The sequence below is a fragment of the Aegilops tauschii genome, chromosome 7 (genome assembly GCF_002575655.3).
Source record: "Aegilops tauschii subsp. strangulata cultivar AL8/78 chromosome 7, Aet v6.0, whole genome shotgun sequence".
Taxonomy (NCBI): Eukaryota; Viridiplantae; Streptophyta; class Magnoliopsida; order Poales; family Poaceae; genus Aegilops; species Aegilops tauschii.
The window spans coordinates 630,462,660-630,483,393 of NC_053041.3; positions in this window are offsets into that span (position 1 = coordinate 630,462,660).

Below are 20,734 nucleotides of genomic sequence, written 5' to 3' on the forward strand. Positions count from 1 at the left end.
ATAGGACGCACAGTAATGGCCGATCTGGACGTGGTTCGGGCGGGCCAGTCGATGGAAGGGAAGCTGACGGCACCGAATCCACCATGGCTGCTGCCTAGCGACCGCCTGCCGTGCCTGCTCATGCGGTCATCAATGGCTGCCGTGGCCTTCACCTACGTGTCTCCCAGATATTTTCATTTCCCCTCCCGGCCAAGCTACTGCACATGCAGCCATCAATTGCAGGTTCCGGCCGGTAGAAGAGAATTTAATGTATTCGGGGGTTTTGTGTTTGTTACGGCGAACGGCGACAAGAGCACGGCCGACTTTACTGGTCAGTTAGGGCATCTCCAATACCGATCCGCAAACCTCCCACAACCATGCGAACCACATAAGTCATCCAAACGCGGTTATGTATCGATCCGCAGAGTGGTCCGGACATGATTTCTCCCGTAAACCAGAGACAAATCTGGGGAAGGTTTACGGGAGTCCGGACACGCGAAATATCGTTCTCCGCCCCTTGGTCCGTCCAAAGGAAGGCCAAGTCCATGTTTTTGTAGCATCCCGCACTGTTTTGGCACCAAAATCCCTCACTCTTTTCTTCCACTCTCTGTTGCTCTCCGCCAATTCCCGCTCTTTTCTCCCACCCTCTCCTTCCCTCCGCCGCCGACGCATGGAACCGCCGGAGAACCTGTCAGAGATGGAGCCAACGGAGGTGCCGGAGAATCCGAGCAACACGCTCGCCCGGAAGATCAGCTCGGAGATGCGGCAAAATCGCCGCGTCAAAGCAATGGCCGCAAAGGAGGAGAAGCTGAAGAAGTGTCTGGCCGCCGGTGGCCCTGGTGGGCGTGGCGGACGGGGCGGTCGGCGAGGCCATGGCGGACGCCACCAGATGGGCGCGCCCACAGTACAGATGGCGCCGTGGTCGGGGCCTTACAAGCCTTCGTACTACTATGCCGCCAAGCAGCTCTCAAACCCCGTCGGTACAGTTCCTGACATCGCCGACGTCAACACGACGTTGCTCTTCTCCGAGTATCTTCACCGCCGCTCGTCCGGTCGAGGACGGCGAGTGGAGAGCAGATGGGTGCCCGCACGCTGTTAGCTGTAATGCCGGGAGCGGGGGAGCCAACGTACGACGCGGACAAGTATATGCTCGATATCATCCACGACGGAGGCGAGGGAGGAGGAGGGGGCTATGAGTATGGGTAGGTGGAAGACTCGGATCCTATCCAGTCCAACAACTACCAGCAACAGCAGTCCTACACCCAGATGGCGACGCAACAGTCCTACACTCAGACCGGCGATGGCACACAACAACAATAGCACTGGGCCGCCGGAGAGCAGCATCCGAAGGGGGGAGGAGGAGGAGGACGACGACGGCGACGACGATGATGATCGGAATGATACAGACGGCTATCCGAAGAATAAGGGTAGAGGAGCAAGCTTCAACATGCAGGGACGATGGGCCGTTGTGCGAATCATGGTTGGCTAGTAGCCTCCATATTGTCCATGCCACGGAGCAAAAGGGCACAATATTTTGGAGGAACATTCACATATGGTTCCATGAGCACAAACATTTCGTGGGCTAATCCGAACCGTTGATCCGTAACCGTGAGTGGAAGTCCCTCAACTATCGATGGTACACCATCCAAGAGGCTGTCGCCAAGTATTGCGGGCACTTGAAACATCTCATCGCAAGGTGGCCTAGCGCTGCACATATCACCGAGCAAGTATGTTGATCACTAGTCGGATATAATTTGGTTTTGTTGATCACTAGTCGGATATGCTTTAGTTTTGTTAATCACTAGCCGGATATGCTTTAGTTTTGTTGACCACTAGCCAAACAGGTATTGTTTTGTTGCTCACTAGACGGATATGCATTGTTTCACTTTGTGGCCTATTCGTGCTTGTGTGATGTACAAGAAGTTGGAGAAAAAGTCCTTCACCATCATGCATTGTTGGTTGAAGTTGAATGGGCAACCGAAGTGGAACATTTTCATTGCCAAGACCGCCGCCCAAGCTAACGAGGAAGAAACCGGTGACCCTACCGACCCAGCCCAAGAACCGCTGAAGAAGGTTAGAAGATATCTGCGGGGCAAGAAGTGGGAGGAGGAGAGGGCGAAGAAGGAAGGCGCATGCGTGAGGCGCTCGAGCATCAAGGAGGAAGAAAGGCGAAGAGGTTCAAGCAGTTGATGGAGGCGACGGAGAAGAAGATCAAGCTCGAAGAGAGGAGGACCATGATCAAAGAGAGGAACGCGGCGCTCGAGGAGAAGAAGGCCGCACCCAAGGAAAAGAGGGTGAAGATCGCTGCCAATGCGGAGGACGCCAAGATGTTGACCTTGAATATCGACTCTTTGGATGCCGACGCTAGAATTATCATGCAATCTGTCCGCTACCAGATATTGGAGTGGCAGAAAGATGAGTTGGCGGCAGAGGCGGACGCGGACGCGGAGGGTGCCTACGCGGCGACGACGACACCTCCTTCATCGGGAAGCATCTTGCTGGGATGGCCGGTCCGGCAGGGCAGCAATGCACGGACTGCCGGACTGATGTTTTTTTTTTTTTGGATTCGGGCATGTAAACACTAAGCATATTTGCCTCCTTTTGATTGCGATCGGGAATGCGATCGGTGTGATCCGGCGCGTTGTGTGGATCAACGTAGATTTGAATTTGAATTTGCTGACGGATATATATAGGCTACGGTTGGATGGCGTCCTTCCGCATCTGTGTCCGCGGACTGGTCCCTGTCTGCGGACGGATGTGGGAGAAATTTTACAAGTTGCCGTTGGAGATGCCCTTACTAGTTAGTTGACTGGAAAATTCTGAATTCTGAATGTTTGCTCGATGGTCTTAGAAGACCGAACAGTTGGCCACCGTGGGGTCCATCCGGTAGGACGACCAAGGAGGAGGAGGGAGACTTGGACATGCCACAAGGATTCTTTTATGAGGCCGTGCTTTTGACGGAAGCCGACGACGACCGTAATTACCCGAGGCTCACTGGCACCGGATGAGAAACACATGGCTACGGCCGGTCACACCTCACACATAGATGGAAGCTTGGGTGCCGATGGTGCCAATGGATGTGTTCAAGGTAAGAGGCAATTGAGGGGTGACGAGACATGGGTGCATAAATGAGAAAATGACAGAACATGATGGTGCTCGCCGGATGCGTTCATATGGCCCTGGGAGCGTGGCGGTCTATTCGGCACAATCGGCATACACAACCTTTTTCAAAGGCAGGAGGGACGTCTCACGGTTGCGATGACTTGGGGCTTTGGGTACTTCGATCGGCTTGGGATGTGATTAAAATGAAAATGATAAACAAGTTGTCGAGGGCTTAAGGTTTACCTGCAGTTGTGTAGATGTGATCCAAATGCAAACTATATAAATCAATATGGCACTCATAAACACCATTGAATAGACCTTGTGCACGAACAATGTCGAAATGCATCCAAATAACCCTACAACTGACTACGGCTGCATTGAGGTTCTATTCTCCAACAAAGACCCTATCCGACTCACGGAGTTACCTCGATTATTAAGGATGGGTCTTGGATGGAGACTTCGAAGATTGTCATAAGGATTCTTTTATTAAGCATGCTTTTGACGGAAGTCAGTGACGACGTAGGCAATGGCGGATCCACGACCCAGGCCATGTAGTGTAGTGTACTGTAGCAGGCCTGGGGCGTGGCCCAATCCTAGCTCCGCCCCTGACCGTAGGTGCCCAAGGCTGACTGGCCCCAGATGGAGAAAAGCCGGGGGAAGGGGGGTATTAGGTGCTACTGCACATAGGTGCTCCCATGAAACATTAAAAAAACATATTAGCATGTTCCAAAAATATTCAAAGAAAATTGTGATTGTTCACAAGGCATGTTTCTACAACCTGTAAAATGTTCAAATCAACATCTAAAATGCGCATTGGGAAACAAAAAAGACAAGTTCAACATGAATAGTTGCGTCATTTGTATGCTAATATGTCATCGTTTTGGTGGCATCTGAGGATAATGCCGCAAGGTATGTCCTATGTAGATGGCCTCTCTTTTTTCTTCTCATTTTTCTCTCTGTAAGTCGATTTGTTTGACGTTGTCAACAAGTAATTGTATGACTGTGCGCATCACTCGGTGCAGAGGTCGAGGGTCTCTTCCTCTAAAAAAAAACAGTTTGGGAAATAAAACTGGAGGCAATAAGCTCCTTTTTCTTAAATACTCTCTCCGTCTCAAAATTCTTGTCTTAGATTTGTCTAGATACGGATGTATTTAATACTAAAGTGTGACTTGATACATCCATATTTAGACAAATCTAAAACAAGAATTTTGGGACGGAGGGAGTAAAAAATATTCCCTCCGTCCCATAATGTAAGACGTCCAAGGGAGTAGATCAGTAGTGGTAAAACTTGATGCAGAGGTTTCTGCTACAACGGCCCATGTGGACTCTGGAAAATGACCTGGCACGATGCACCGTCGGAGGCACAGTAAGGGCCAGTTCTTTTGAGCTATGCTGTGGAAATAAGCTCCTGTGAAAATAAGCTCCGGATAAGCTCCTGTGGAAATAAGCTCCAGATAATAAGCTAGCCAGTTCTTTTCGGTGCCTATTTTTTTAGCTTATCTATGGTATGCCTAGTGAAAAGTCTGTAATGCCCTTGGACTATATTGTGTACATTGAAAAATATAAAGGAAAAACTAAGAATGTTGTTCATATACATTGAAACAACCTCACTGCCAATATAAAAGATACTACCACAATACTGTATGTATAGTTTCAGCCCCATTATTCAGAAATTAGGCACAAGTGTAGGAATGGCTCAAAGTCCAATGGCGTGTAAGATCATTGGTTCTAACAACCTTAGGCACATATGGGAGAAATCTTATACTACATCTAATCTGAAGAAAAAGAAAAAAAAGAATTTAGGTGACAGGCAGAGGACATCGGGCATTGCTGCTCGAACGAGCTCCTGCTCGGGCTGAAGGGAAGCGCCTGGGCCCCGGGGGAAGAGGAACGGGGAGTCCACACAGCTAGTTCCGGCGTAGTTCGCCGGTGTGGGGCAGCCACCGGACTGAGGTGCAGCGGCTAGAGATGGCCTAGCCGCCCTCCATGTCCGCAACACCGGGGGAAGAGGAGTCAGGCAAGGCGGCTGACGGGACGGTCGGCGGTGGCCGATGGGGGCCTACGGCAGCAGCGGCTTCTGATGGGGGGCGGAGGCGGCGGCTGCTGATGGGGGCCGGCGGCGGCATGCAGAGTGACGAGGAACCCTAGCTATCGCCCGTGCGTGTGGACGAACGCGAGGCAACAGAGGAGCGTGAAAGGTTTTTTTCCTTGGCCTCGGTCGGGTTGGGCAAGGGGACGTGGCGCGGTGGCATTCTCGCTGAAAATTGTGTAACAAACAGGGGCATTTCGATGTACCCCTTCGATTGTAAGTGGGCTTCTGCAGGAAGCTGCCCTCCCCCAGCTTTTTTCCATTGTGAAGAAAGTGGCGATGGAAATAAGCTAAGCCCGATCTCTCTAATCGAGTTTTTTTTGGGCTTCCAGCTTATTTTCGCCAAAAGCTGCCAAAAGCCACAAAAGAACGGGCCCTAATGGCCGATCTCGACGTGCTTCGGGCCACTGGATCGTAGAGGAAGCTGACGGCACCGAATCCACAATGCATGGCTGCTGCCTGGCGACCGCCTGCCGTGCCTGCGCGTGCGGTCATCAATGGCTACGTACGGCTGCCTCGCGGGAGCCATGCCGCTGGTAGACGTGCCTCTGTCTCCCAGATATTTTTCCTTTCCCCTCCTGGATAAGCTAGGGCACATGCAGCCATCAATTGCGGGTTCCAGTGGGAAGATCAGCTTAATTTATTCGGGGTCTTTGTGTTTGTTATTGTGAACGGCAACAGGATCACGGCTGGCCTTTACTGGTCGATTACTAGTTAGTTGATGGGAAAGTCTGTGTTGGAAACGAGAGTTTGGCAATGCTTCACGATGTATTGATCGGTGCAAAGCATACGTATATATGGAGTATAAGGTGGGTCACAACCTCAATTATACAATGACTAGGAGGTGGGCCAGGCTATACAATATACATGCACAAAACCATATATTCAACACCCCCTCCCCCGGCAGTCGAAGCGTCGCCGGAGACGTAAAGACTAGACCTGAACTCCTCGAAGATAGAAGTAGGCAGTCCTTTTGTCATGACGTCGGCGAACTGCTGCGCCGTCGGGACGTGGAGGACCCGGATGCGCCCAAGAGCCACCTGCTCACGAACGAAGTGTATATCGAGCTCAATATGCTTCGCTCGACGATGGTGGACCGGGTTGGCGGAGAGGTAGACGGCGGAGACGTTGTCGCAGTAGATGAGCGTGGCCTTGTGAACATCACAAAGCAACTCCTGGAGCAGCTGACGGAGCCAAGAGCATTCAGCAACGGCGTTAGCCATTGCTCGATACTCAGCCTCGGTACTCGAGCGGGAGACGGTGGGTTGTCGCTTGGAGGACCAAGAGATCAGCGACGGCCCAAGGTAGACACAGTACCCCGAGGTGGAGCGCCGTGTGTCCGGGCAACCGGCCCAGTCCGCATCAGAGTAGGGGACGAGGTCGGTGGAGGTGGAGGCCGTCAGCGTAAGTCCCAAGGACTGGGTGCCGCGTATGCATCGGAGGATACGCTTCACCAGAGTCCAGTGAGAGTCGCGCGGAGCATGCATGTGAAGACAGACCTGCTGAACAGCATACTGCAAGTCGGGGCGCGTCAGGGTCAGGTACTGCAAGGCGCCCACAATGGAGCGGTAGAATGCTGCATCAGGTCGAACCCTCCAAAGCGGAAACCTTGGCCTTGGTGTCGACGGGCGTGGGAGCGGGCTTGCAGTTAAGCATGCCAGCTCGGTCGAGAAGCTCATGGGCATAGCACTGCTGATGCAGGAAGAACCCATCTGGCCGCCGAACCACCTCAATGCCAAGGAAGTAATGTAGAGGACCTAAGTCCTTCAGGGCAAACTCATCGTGAAGACGAGCAGTGAGCCGCTGAAGAAGCGCGACAGTGGATGCCGTTAGAATGATGTCATCGACGTACAGCAGCAAGTAGGCCGTGTCAACTCCGTGATGATACACGAAGAGGGACGCATTGGAGCGAGTCGATGTAAATCCGAGCGTCTGCAGGAAGGCAGGGATGCGCTGGTACCAGGCCCGAGGTGCCTGCTTCAACCCGTAAAGAGAACGAGAGAGCAAGCACACATGATCTGGATACGTGGCGTTGACGAAGCCGGTGGGCTGCTCACAGAACACCTGCTCAGCCAGGTGGCCGTGCAAGAAGGCGTTGGACACGTCCAACTGATGCACAGGCCAAGCTCGGGACACGGCTAGCTGGAGCACGGCGCGGATCGTGCCCGGTTTAACAACGGGGGCAGATGTGTCGGTGAAGTCCACGCCCGCGCGTTGCCGAGAACCCCGAACCACCCAGCGAGCTTTATAGCGCTCGAGAGTGCAATCCGGACGAGTCTTGTGCCGAAAGACCCACTTGCCCGTGATGATGTTGGCACGGGGCGGCCGAGGAACGAGCTGCCAGGTACGGTTCCGCTGGAGCGCATCGAACTCTTCCTGCATCGCAGCGAGCCAATGAGGATCCCGAAGGGCGGCTCGAGCTGACGATGGGAGAGGAGACGGCTCATAGACGGAAGCAGCGAGAAGGTACTCATCGCTGGGGTACCGCGTGCTCGGTCGGAGGGTGCCAGCCCGAGAGCGAGTCATCGGGCGGGGCAGCGGGTCCGGAGTGGAGACGGGCGACGACGAAGAAGAGCCCGCCTCCTCCGAGACAGCCGCGGGCGAGGCCACAGGCAAGGTCGCCGGCGAGGCGGCGGGCGAGACTACCGCAGGCGAGGCGGCGGGCAAGGCCGCCGGTGTGGTCGAGGCCCGGGACGCCAGGGGCGTCGCGGGTGCCGAGGGAGGTGCGGCCCCTAGGGCAGCCAACCGGGGAGAAACTCGACCCGTGGCGCATGGGGCACCCTCAAAGCCGGGAGGCGGCCCAAGAGAGGCACGGGAGCGGCCGTCACCGGGAGCGGGCAAAGCCGCAACATCCGAAGGTACCTGCTGAAACGGAAAAACCATCTCATCAAAGTAAACGTGTCGTGAAGTGATCACCCGATGTGAGATAGGATCATAGCAGCGGCAGCCTTTGGTGTTGGGGGGATAGTCGAGAAAGATGCAGGCCACAGACCGAGGTGCGAGCTTATGAGGAGCAGTGGAAGCGATACTGGGGTAGCACAGGCAACCGAAAATGCGGAGCTCAGCATAGGAAGGCGGCGTGCCAAACAAGAGGTGATGAGGTGCAAAATTCCCGCGAGTGCGACAAGGACGAATGTTAATGAGTAGTGATGCGGTGGCGAGCGCGTCGGGCCAAAAATGTGGTGGCACGTTGGCGTGAAAGAGGAGGGTGCGAACGCAATCATTAAGAGTGCGAAGCACACGCTCAGCGCGGCCATTTTGTTGCGAAGTGTACGGGCAAGTGAGACGAAAGATTGTGCCGTGTGTGGCGAGAAGGTTGCGGATCACAAGGTTATCAAACTCCTTCCCGTTGTCTGTTTGCAACGCATGAATGGGACGTCCAAACTGCATGGAGACATAGGAGTAAAAAGCGGTGAGAGTGGCAACAGAGTCCGACTTTCGCCGCAACGGGAAGGTCCACACATAGTGCGAAAAATCATCAAGTATGACAAGGTAATAGGAGAGGTCCAAACATCACTATGAATTAACTCAAACGGGTATGATGCGACATGCGAGGAAGTGCTAAAAGGAAGACGAACATGTTTGCCGAGACGACAAGCATGACAAGTGTGATCGTCGATCTTATTACACGTGAATGAAAAACTTCGAAGAATATGACGAAGGGTGACGATGTTGGGATGACCGAGATGAGCGTGCCAAAGGTCCACTCCGGCGGAAAGCGCCATGGGTGCAGCGACGGAGGAGGTAGATGAGTGGACCGGGTAGAGCTCGTCGGGGCTGTCACATCGGTGGAGCACCATCCGGGTACGGGCATCCTTAACAAAAAAGCCAAACATGTCAAATTCAACGGTAACAAGATTTTCACGTGTAAGAGAACAGACGAAAACAAGATTTTTAATGATGTCAGGAGAGACAAGCACATTAAAAAGATATAATGGCATGGAGTTAGAAGGAAAAGCAGCATGGCCGACATGAGTAATAGGCATGGAAGAACCGTCACCCACGATAATGCGAGCAGCGTTGTGAACGGGGTGAGCGGCAAGAAGGTTACCGGGGTTGGCGGCCATGTGAGCCGTGGCTCCGGTGTCCATATACCAGTCGCCACCGCCAGTGTACTGCTGCGGCGTGGGGGTAGTGTGGAGGGCCGCTAGGAGCGCGGGGTCCCAAGGCGCCGGTGGGAGAGCCGGGGCGGACGGCGCCGGCTGAGGCGGGGGCGCCACAAACCCACCGGCCGAAGTGTGAAGCCCGGATAATTAAGCTACAGTAATCCCACGTTAACGATGCCACGTCACCTCGGTTATTGTTGCTAATCTCGCGTTAATTCGAAACCGATTCAAATTCAAAATTCAAAATCAAGCAAACAATAAAAGTTTTCAAATATTAAAACTAAAATGTTCAATAAATAGTAGATAAATCAGAGGCTATGATAAAATTGTAAACAACATTATTGAAATTTGATAGGTGACTTAAACAACCTCAAACAGTGGCTGAAAACATTATTTAATAACCTTTTTATTAATAAAAAATAAATATGAAATGATATTTACCCCAAACTAGTTTTTTGGTAGGATATATTGTGCTGTGATTTGTGGGCCAGCTCTTATATTTTACAAAACTCATTTGATGCCCAGACAATTAGCCAAAATAGAAAAAGGAAAATAAGAAAAGGTAAAACAAAACAAACAAAAAAAGAGAAAAAGAGACCCCCGAACTGGGCCTCGACCCAGCAGGCCATTGGGCCAACCAGCCCAACTGGGCAAAGGCCCAACCGGCCACCCCACTCCCCCATAACCCCCCACCCCTGGTCAAACCCTAACCCAACCACCCGCACTCCTTCCCCCCACGTCGTCCCCCCCGATCCAGATCGGATCGGGGCTCACACGCACGTCGCCGCCGCTGCCCGGGAACGCACCCCCGTCCAGGACGCCGCCCGGACCTCGCCGACCAGGACCACCTCGCCGGACTGCCTCCCTCGTCGACCTCGTCCCCGTCATCCTCCCTGCGCCCCGCTGCCATTTTCCCTGACCGTGAGCACCCCGTTCGCCTTCCCCTCCTCTCCCTGCTCCCGCACTGGCCTCCCCTCGCTCGTACGCTGTCCTGCTCCTCGTGCTCGTGCGCGCCTCGCTTCGCTTCGCTCCCCTGCCGACGCCCGCGTCCATGGCCGCTGCGTGCGCCCGCCCGCACGTCCCTGCCTGCGGAACCGCTGCGCCGCTGGCCCCGCCCCGCGCCCGCAGCCGAGTTCGCTCGCGCCCGCCTGGGCCGCGGCCACCCAGGGCCGCGCCCTACCTCATCACACCCGCCTCTTTCCCCCGCGCAGCTCGTTGCTCCCGTCTGTAGTGCCGCGGCGCTTGGAGCTCTGCTCCCATGCCCACGCGCGCCCGCTACACTCTGCCGGCCGCCGTCCGCGCCTAGCAGCGCCGCCCCGATGCCTCCTTGTCTTCACCTGCTGCTGAGCCGTACCGGCTCCGCCCCGCGCTTCCGCGGCTCGCCCCCCCTCTCTTGGGCCAGCCCCTGCTCCGCCGCCGACCCCCTGCGCCGTCACCGCTCGCCGGCGAGCGAGCGCCCCGGCTCGCCGTGCCTTCCCCCCCGTTGGCCGTGCGTGAGGCAGCGGACGGGCGCCTGTTGCGCCCGTTACGGCTACACCCGCATGCCCACAGCGCCCGTGCCCGTTAGGGCCCCTGGCCCAATGACAGCCGGGGCCCATCCCAGAATGTTTTAGAAAAAAAAGAAATAAAAAATATATGTATAATAAAAATAATTAATTAATTAATTATAGAATTAATTAACTTAATTAATTTTGATTAATTAAACTAATTAATCATGATTAGTTAGTCTAGTCAATGACGAACGGGACCCACACGTCAGTTTGACTAGTCAACACCTCTGTTGACTGCTGACGTCATGATGACGTCAGCATGCACTGTTCTGGATAATGTTGAATTAAATTAATTAATTAAATTCTAGAAAATGATTTAAAAACTTTAAAAACTAATATGAAATAAACCGTAGCTCGGATGGAAAAACTTTGTACATGAAAGTTGCTCAGAACGACGAGACGAATTCGGGTGCGCAGCCCATTCGTCCGCCACACATCCCTAGCTAGCAAACACACAACTTTCCCCCTCCGGTTCATCTGTCCGAAAACGCGAAACACCGGGGATACTTTCCCAGATGTTTCCCCCCTTCGTCGGTATCACCTCCTACCGCGTTAGGGCATACCTAGCACCGCGTATTGCTTCGTTATGTTTTGTGATGCTTTGTTTGCTCCGTATTTACTGTTTCTTCCCCCTCTTCTTCCCCGGTAGACCCCGAGGCCGGCGCTGATGCCACCGAGTACGACTACGTCACCGACGACCCCTCTTCTTGTGCAACAGAGCTTCCAGGCAAGCCCCCCCTTGATCACCAGATATCGCCTATTCCTTCTCTCTACTGCTTACATTAGAGTAGTGTAGCATGTTACTGCTTTCGGTTAATCCTATTCTGCTGCATAGCCTGTCATTGTTGCTACAGTTGTTACCTTTACCTGCTATCCTAATTGCTTAGTATAGGATGCTAGTGTTCCATCAGTGGCCCTACACTCTTGTCCGTCTGCCATGCTATACTACTGGGCCGTGATCACTTCAGGAGGTGATCACGGGCATATGCTATATACTTTATACTGTTACATTACTTATGATACTGTTCGGAGATGGGGGCTGAAGGGGCAGGTGGCTCCATCCTGGTAGAGGTGGGCCTGGGTTCCCGACGGCCCCCGACTGTTACTTTGTGGCGGAGCGACAGGGCAGGTTGAGACCACTTAGGAGAGAGGTGGGCCTGGTCCTGGTCGGCGTCCGCGGTTACATCAATTAACACGCTTAACGAGATCTTGGTATTTGATCTGAGTCTGGCCATTTGGTCTATACGCACTAACCAACTACGTGGGAAAGATATGGGAACTCGACGTCGTGGTATCAGCCGAAGCCTTCGTGACGTCAGCGACTGAGCGGCGCGCGCCAGATTGGACCGCGTAACGTGACTTCCTTTGTAATGGAGGTTGCTAGGTCTGCTTCCGGCCGCCCTCGCAACGTGCAGGTGTGCAATGGGCGATGGGCCCAGACCCCTGCGCCATAGGATTTAAACCGGCGTGCTGACCTCTCTGTTGTGCCTAGGTAGGGTTGCGACGTGTTGATCTTCCGAGGCCGGGCATGACCCAGGAAAGTGTGTCCGGCCAAATGGGATCGAGCGTGTTGGGTTATGTGGTGCACCCCTGCAGGGAAGTTTATCTATTCGAATAGCCATGATCTTCGGTAACAGGACTACCCGGAGTTGTACCTTGACCTTATGACAACTAGAACCGGATACTTAATAAAACACACCCTTCCAAGTGCCAGATACAACCCGGTGATCGCTCTCACACAGGGCGACGAGGAGAGGATCGCCGGGTAGGATTATGCTATGCGATGCTCCTTGGTGAACTTACCATCTACTCTCTTCTACATGCTGCAAGATGGAGGCTGTCAGAAGCGTAGTCTTCGATAGGATTAGCTATCCCCCTCTTATTTTGGCATTCTGCAGTTCAGTCCACTGATATGGCCCTTTACACATATACCCATGCATATGTAGTATAGCTCCTTGCTTGCGAGTACTTTGGATGAGTACTCACGGTTGCTTTTCTCCCTCTTTTCCCCTTCCCTTCTACCTAGTTGTCGCAACCAGATGATGTAGCCCAGGAGCCAGACGCCACCGTCGACGACGACTCCTACTACACCGAAGGTGCCTACTACTACGTGCAACTGACGATGACCAGGAGTAGTTTAGGAGGATCCCAGGCAGGAGGCCTGCGCCTCTTTCGATCTGTATCCCAATTTGTGCTAGCCTTCTTAAGGAAAACTTGTTTAACTTATGTCTGTCTTCAGATATTGTTCTTCCGCTGACTCGTCTATGATCGAGCACTTGTATTCGAGCCCTCGAGGCCCCTGGCTTGTATTATGATGCTTGTATGACTTTTTTTTACTTTTAGAGTTGTGTTGTGATATCTTCCCATGAGTCCCTGATCTTGATCGTACACATTTGCGTGCATGATTAGTGTACGATTGAATCGGGGGCGTCACACGGAGGCAGCCCATAGACCGCGGAGGAGCCATAGAGCGGCACGGGCTGGTACGCCTGAGGGGCCGCGTGAAGCGCCTGATGAGCGGCCGGGCGGGCACCGAAGAGGACCGGAGCGGGGGCACGCGGTATAGGCATGGAATACGCGTGCACAACCCCGGTCCAGGGGTTCTGACCGGCCTGCCAGGGCGCCGAGGGGAGCTGCGGCTGCTGCTGGCGCGGCGCCCCGCGGGCGCAGCCGGCTGCTGCTGGCGCGGCGCCCCGCGGGCGCAGCCGGCTGCTGCTGCTGCTGTTTGCGGCCGCCGTGGCCACGGCGGCCCCCGCGGCGCTGCTGCTGCTGCTCGGCAGAAGGCGGCGGAGGAGCCGGCTGCGGCTGCGGGTAGGGGAACCCGGGCGGCGGCGGCGCCTGGAAGGGGCCCGGGGCGGGCCTCGGCGGGGCGGTGGGCAGCGCACCGCCGCGAGTACCGGCGGTGAGGGCGGTGTGGGTGGCCCGGGTGCGTGACATCCGCATCCGCCTCTCCTCCAACTTCAGGTAGGCGACGATCTTGGGGAACGTCGGGTTGGTGATGAGGGGGATGTTCGAGGCGGCGTTCCCGAAATCGTCGCTCAGGCCGGCGATGAGGGTGCTGAGGAGGAGCTCGTCGGAGACCTTCTCACCAAGGTCACGGAGCTCGTCAACAAGCTTCTTGAGGCGCATGCAGTAATCGTCGATAGACGAGTCAAGCTGCTGGCACCCAAAAAACTCGCCGTGCAAGAAAACCTTGCGTTGGAGCGCGTTGTCGGTGAAGAGGCCGTTGAGCTTGGTCCAAACGGCGTGAGCATCATCGTCGGCGGAGACCACCGTGTGGAAGAGGTCCTTCGAGATGGTGGTGTAGAACCAACGAATGAGGGTGGCGTCGATGGACATGCACTCCTCATCGTACTCCATGAAGCGGGAATCCACGGAGCCATCGATGTGATCCTGGATGTTGTACTCCCGGAACACAAGGGAGAAGTACGTCTTCCATGCATAGTAGGTGGAGGTGAGGTGGTCGAGGACGACGGGAACCCGAGCGAGGATGTTGAGGTCGCAGATGATGACGGGATTGGAGCCTTCGAACGGATTGGTGTGGCGGCTGCGGGTGGTGCCGGAGGAGCCAGGGGAGGCCATGGGGAGACGAGGGCGGCGGCATCATGCGAGAAGCAGCGCGGCCGAAGAGCGGCGCGACGGGTTGGGGGGGGCGGAAGCGGGGCGGCGGTCGCGGCGGCGTGGGGTACGCGGCGGCGACGGCGGCGGGGGGTGGCGGCAGCACAGGGTTAGGGTTAGGATCTTAGGTATGATACCATGTTGGAAACGAGAGTTTGGCAATGCTTCACGATGTATTGATCGGTGCAAAGCGCACGTATATATGGAGTACAAGGTGGGCCACAACCTCAACTATACAATGACTAGGAGGTGGGCCAGGCTATACAATATACATGCACAAAACCATATATTCAACAGTCTGAATTGTGAATGCTTGCTCGTTGGTCATAGAGAGCGAAGGATTAGCCATCATCGGGTCCATCCACCGGAGGGAGGAGGAGGAAGAAGAACTGGGTCTTGGACGGTCACCACAAGGATTCTTTTATGAGGCGTGCTTTTGACGGGAGTCGACGATAACCGTAATTACCCGAGGCTCACTGGCATCGGATGAGAAACACATGGCTACGGTCACTCCTCACACATAGATGGAAGCTTGAGTGCCGATGGTGCCAATGGGAAGTGTTCAAGCCTTGAAGGTAAGAGGCAACTGAGGGGTGACGAGACATCGGTGCATAATAAATGAGAAAAGGACAGAACATGATGGTGCTCGCCGGATGCGTTCATATGGCCCTGGGAGCGTAGCGGTCTACTCGGCACAATCGGCATACACAAGTCACAACCTTTTTCGAAGGCAAGGAGGGACGCCCCACGGCTGAGTGCTTTGATCGGCCTCGGATGTGATTAAAAAGAAAAGAAACATTGTCCAGAGCTTAAAGTTTACCTGCAGTTGTGTATATGTGATACAAATACAAACTATATAAATCAATATGGCACTCGTAAACACCATTAAATAGACCTTGTGCACAAACTATGTGGGATGCATCCAAATAACCCTACAACCAACCGCCGCTGCATTGAGGTTTCCAAGACCCTATCTGACTCACGGGGTTACCTCGATCATTAAGGATGGGTCTAGGATGGAGACTTCGACGATTACCATAAGGATTCTTTTATGAGGCATGCTTTTGAAGGGAGTCAGTGACGATCGTAGGTGCCCGAGGCTGACTAGCACTAGATGGAGAAAACCCGGGGGGTGGGGGGGGGGGGGGGGGGGTTATCAGGTGCTACTGCACATTAGGTGCTCCCGTGATACAATTTTTGGGAAAAAAACATACTTACACGTTTCAAAAATATTCAAAGAAAATTGTGAGCACAAGACATGTTTCTACAATCTATACAATGTTTAGATCTACATCTGAAATGCGCATTGGGAAACAAAGAAGACCAAACATGATCATATATTTGAACCTCTCTTTTCTGAACCTAAATCTCAAAATCATGTTAAATTAGGAAAACACTTGTCTCGGATCTACCTACATAGATGAACTCATTATGGAGAGAAAATAAAGTGAGAGCAAGATGTTGCGTGCTCAGCCTCCAACGTGATGCAATCCATCACGAGCTGAGCACAAGATCAAATTTCTAACTTTACGGCTCAGTCTTTACAAAGATGTTCATAAGAGCATCTCCAACAGCGACCCATAAGTTTCCTCCCGCATTCGTCCGTGGATAGCTAGGGAGTGCTCAGTGCACGGACATGGGTGTGGGAGGCCTTCATCCAACGCTGCCCACATGCATTTCAAATATATTTTAAAAAAACCAGATGAAATTCATGAAAACACAACGAATTTCTTACAAAACGACAAAAACGTTTATATTTTGGACATATTTTTTAAACTAAAAACGATACCGGATTGAAGATAAAACTAGTCTACGGCCGGCGCGGTGGATATCCACCGACGTCATGGATACCCTTGACTAGTCTACTATCGGCCACGGCGGGTCTCCATTGTCGTCCCCATGTCCGGAAGTCTTGAGCCCAGATGTCGTGGTTTTGTCACGGTAGATGTCCTCGTGAAAGGACAAAGTCTACAGGCCATCGCAACTAGGTGGTTGCTTGGACGGGGTTGATTGGGAACAAAACACACAAGTTTACTCAGGTTCGGCCCCTCACGGTGGAGGTAAAAGTCTACTCCTATTGATTGATATCGACAATGATCTCAATTACAAGGATGCGGATTCGCTAACCTAGCTCTCGAGAGATCGCAACTTACTCTACTGGACCTAGGGGCTCCCCTTTATATAACAGGCTGAGTCCTCAGGTTTACAGACAATTCCGGGTCATACTGCTAGGCCGGATCCTACTCTAACTCTTATTTATCTTATCTTCCAATTTATGAAATATGTCACTCTTGGGCCTTCTCGTCAAGCCAGCCCATCAAGTCCATGAGAGCCGGCCTACAGCCGGGTCTTACGTTCGGGCTTCCAGCTTACCTGAGTTGGCTTTGTCACCACCCGGTAATTGTTGTGACTCACAGAGACTCGGGGCTCAAGGCTGGGTCACACGTTCTCCGAGTCTCATCTGTGGGGAACATCCCAACACCAGAGGTATATGCTTCAGTGAAAATGACGGCTCGCTTCCCCACAGCTCATCGGAGTGGAACCGCCGGCTGATGCTTCAGCCAGAGGGGAAGGGTCCCTACGTTGCACGGATCAAAGTTGGTTTTGGGGTAAGGGGAAGACGGTGGCTTGCCAGAGGTTAAGACACCGGCTGTGTACATCGGCGTCGCCTCAGCGGAGGCCTTCATGGGACCCAAGCGGTGGTGGCCTCCCGTGTTCTACTTCTTGATGGCAACGGGCGTGGACGCGTGGGCTACCACCTCGTCGATTTCCGTGCAACCGGTTTCTTTCTCTGCCGACAGGGCGCGGTTACGTGCGCGTTGACGACGGATGGCGTGGTCATAGGAAAGGGAGGCGTGGTACGACATGGCGTCATCCACGGAAGGAACAATGCCCGTGCCTCCATGCCCCCCTCCCCCCCCCCCTCCCCCGGCGCCTGTGCCGTCTTGGAGCAGGCAACTTGCTCCATCGGGCTAGGCGAGAGAGGTGGAGCAGCGAGCTGCGTCGCTCGTATCCAGCAGGCACAGCAGGCAACCAAGTCGGCTTTTATGCTGGAGAACTGCTTTTCCTGCTCGTCGAATGCCATCGAACGGGTGGAGAAAATGGTTGAAGAAGGAGATGGGGAGCGGCGGAGTGATGCTTCTCTTGCCCGGCGTCTGTCCTTCTTTCAATAGCGGGCGGGCAGCTTGCCCGGCGTTGTGTTTAATGTCAGCTCGCTCGTGAACGGATTGTGACCGAAGTAGGTTTCTCGGCTTCCACGTGAGTTTAATGGAGTCGTGTGAGTGCGGCGAGGATGAGTATTCAGCCGGGCGTGCAACAGGCAGCGCCCTCGGCCGGCGCGCCGCTTCAATGGCGGAGGCAGTGAGAGGTCGCGTCTGCACTGAGCCGTCTTCAATGTGGAGCGGCCGCTCTACAACGGCATGAATGCGGACAGCTGATGTCGGGCGAAAATGCGCGCGAGCGAGAGGGGAGGGGGCTTGGGTAGGCCGGGGCGGTCAGAGGCGGACGTCGGTGTTGTCCAGATGCCCGCATAGCCTCTCATGTTTGTCTCCGTTTTACGCCAGAAAATACGCCCGGACCATCCTGCTGACCGATACAGTCCCGCGTTGGATGTCACAACACGTCCGAACCGCGCGGTCCGTACGTATGTGTGCGGTTTAAGATTCGCCGTTGGAAATGCCCTAAGGGTGAGTATATATTTGGCTACATGTTCTGTGAAAAAAATGACAACTCCGAATAAAACTTACTTGACCATCCATCCAAGAGTTGGAAGTACTCCAATTTGCTAGCTGTGATGCATGAAAACTACTGTACGTGGTAGTCGATCCAGTGACTTGGTTCAGGGGTTCTCTGATCTGCTTTGACGTCGGCGGCCGGCCCGTCTTGACAACCATCACTCCACGACATCGACGTGTGATGCACATCGGATATAAATGAGTGATAATGGTGATCGATGGTTGACTACGATGGGACGATGCACGATAACTACTCCCTTTTTCTTCTTTTTTTTTCTAATTTTCCCTTTTAGCAGTGATCATGTTTCGAAAGCGAAAGAGCCCGGTTCGAAAAAAAAATGTTCCAAAAGCAACGTCACGCGTGCACTGTCTGTGTTAAAAAAAAGGACATGTTTCTATGACCTTTTTTTTTTGCCCACGGCTACAATCGTGTTAACAGTGATACTGTTTCAAAATTGGAGGGCTCTTGTGAATTCTAGATGTATAAGGAAACAGGGGTGGAATGAGGGAGTGAACTCATCATCACCATCACCGACTCTAGTTTATAAGTACTACTAGAGATTACTTAAGTTTAGGGAAATATTTACAATCGGCAGTTCGGCTGGTCCAGTGCGAGTCGCACGATTCCACCAGATCAAAGGACGCCTGTAGCCCACTCGCCACGTCGCTGCCGCAGCCTCCTGGCCCACCACCGCTCCCCATCTCTCTCGACCCCTCTCGACGCTCTTATCCCTTTCCCCGTTCACTCATCCCGCTGCTACCTCATCCCCTACCTCTAGCACCGCTCCTCATCCCCTACCAACAGCACGAGCACCCAAATCAGATCGCATGAGAAATCACCTCTGCTCCACGCCTCCCTTTCTTGCATCTAGATCTGGTCGAGACGGGGCACTACTCGTCCACTCCACCCCTTGCTGATGCGAGTAGTAATCAGGGGCTGATGCAACCCGGGGAAGACATGGTCGTCCATCTCCTTGTCCTCCCCCTCGACGAGGTTGGACATTTTGCACCAGGTGAGGCTGGAGGTGGTGGCCACCGGTGATGCGATTTTGCTGCAACCGGCATCGAAAAAGCTACCACCGGCGCCTGGATTTGCTGCAACCAGGATCCATAATTTTTGCTAGGATCCAGGTTTTCTGAGTGTTTTTTTGCTGCAACCAGTCCAAAATTTTGCTATCATTGTTTTGTTTTTTGCTACCACCGTTGGCAGTCTATCTTTTGATTTCTTTTTGCTTAACTAGATCCATCTTTTTTGCTGGAATCACTCAAACTTTTTGTTACCATGGTCTTTGATTTTTGCTACAGCCGTCTTAGTTTTTGCTACCAACCCGTTTTTGACTTTTTTGCTGGATCCTTTTTTTTAGATACTCGAGTATACAGAATACTCAAGTGGTGGGAGTACACTCATCCTGCATCATATTCATCAGCCTGTCCGGCACCCTAGCAACGAGCTGAAGATCGCCATGCATCCTTGCCTCCGCTGCAAGCTCATGGGCCAGTATATTGTGTTTCCTGCTCACATGCCTGACACTAAAGTCTGAAAAAGCCCCTAGGGCATTCAGGGTGTCCCGTAGCACTCCATAGCATGGTGATAAACTCCGTGCTTCTCTATTTAACTCGCTGACTATCACCATACAATCCATCTCAAGCACAATTGGTCCTCTGTACACTTCTACTAGAGCCTCCAAGCCAGCCAAAGCCGACCGAGCCTCTGTGTCTTCCACACTCCCTGCAAAACCAATCTGCTTCCACACTGACACCAACACCAGCCCTCTGTGATCCCTTGCGACCGCTCCCGCCCAGCATTGCCCACTGTCCGACAGGTATGAGGCGTCAGAATTGACTTTCACTGTCCCTTGTGCCGGGGCGGCCCACCTCATTGTTGCCTGCTCTGATCGACGCGGCCCAAGGTCGGTTAGTGGCCACACGTCTTTTCCTGACTCAGGCACTGCCGGTGTAGTTTGAGCAAGACGGAACTCCTCCTCATACTTTAGAAGAAAGAGTACAGATTGTCTGATAGTTTCATCGCCTTTCCCATGGACACAATTGTCGCGCAAGTGCCATCCTCTCCACAGCAGCATGAGCACCCTTGCACGCATGTCTTCCGGGATTTTATCTAGGAGCACCTGCAACCAATCTGGACCAGTTTTCTGGAAGGCGCATTCCGGGGGGAGATCCCACTCCTTTCTCATTTCATATCTTAGTGCTCTACTCTTAGTGCAAGCGACCACCGCATGGAACTCATCTTCCTCTTCACAGCCACATATACCGCATGTAGCATCCACCTCCAGAGTCCTCTTCCATTTATTCCTCTTAGTGGCCAGCGTATTTGTAGCAACACGCCACCCAAAGATTCTCACTTTTGGCGGGACCTTTGCTTTCCAGATCAGATCCCAAATGCTCCTGGAGTTTGGTTCACTGGAAGAGTTCGACGGGAATTGTTGGGTCTGTCCTTGGATGGAAGCAGCCAGTCTATACGCACTTCTGACAGTAAAGATTCCACTCCGCTCATAGTGCCAAGCAACTCGGTCTTCTGCATTACACTTCGGGATGGGG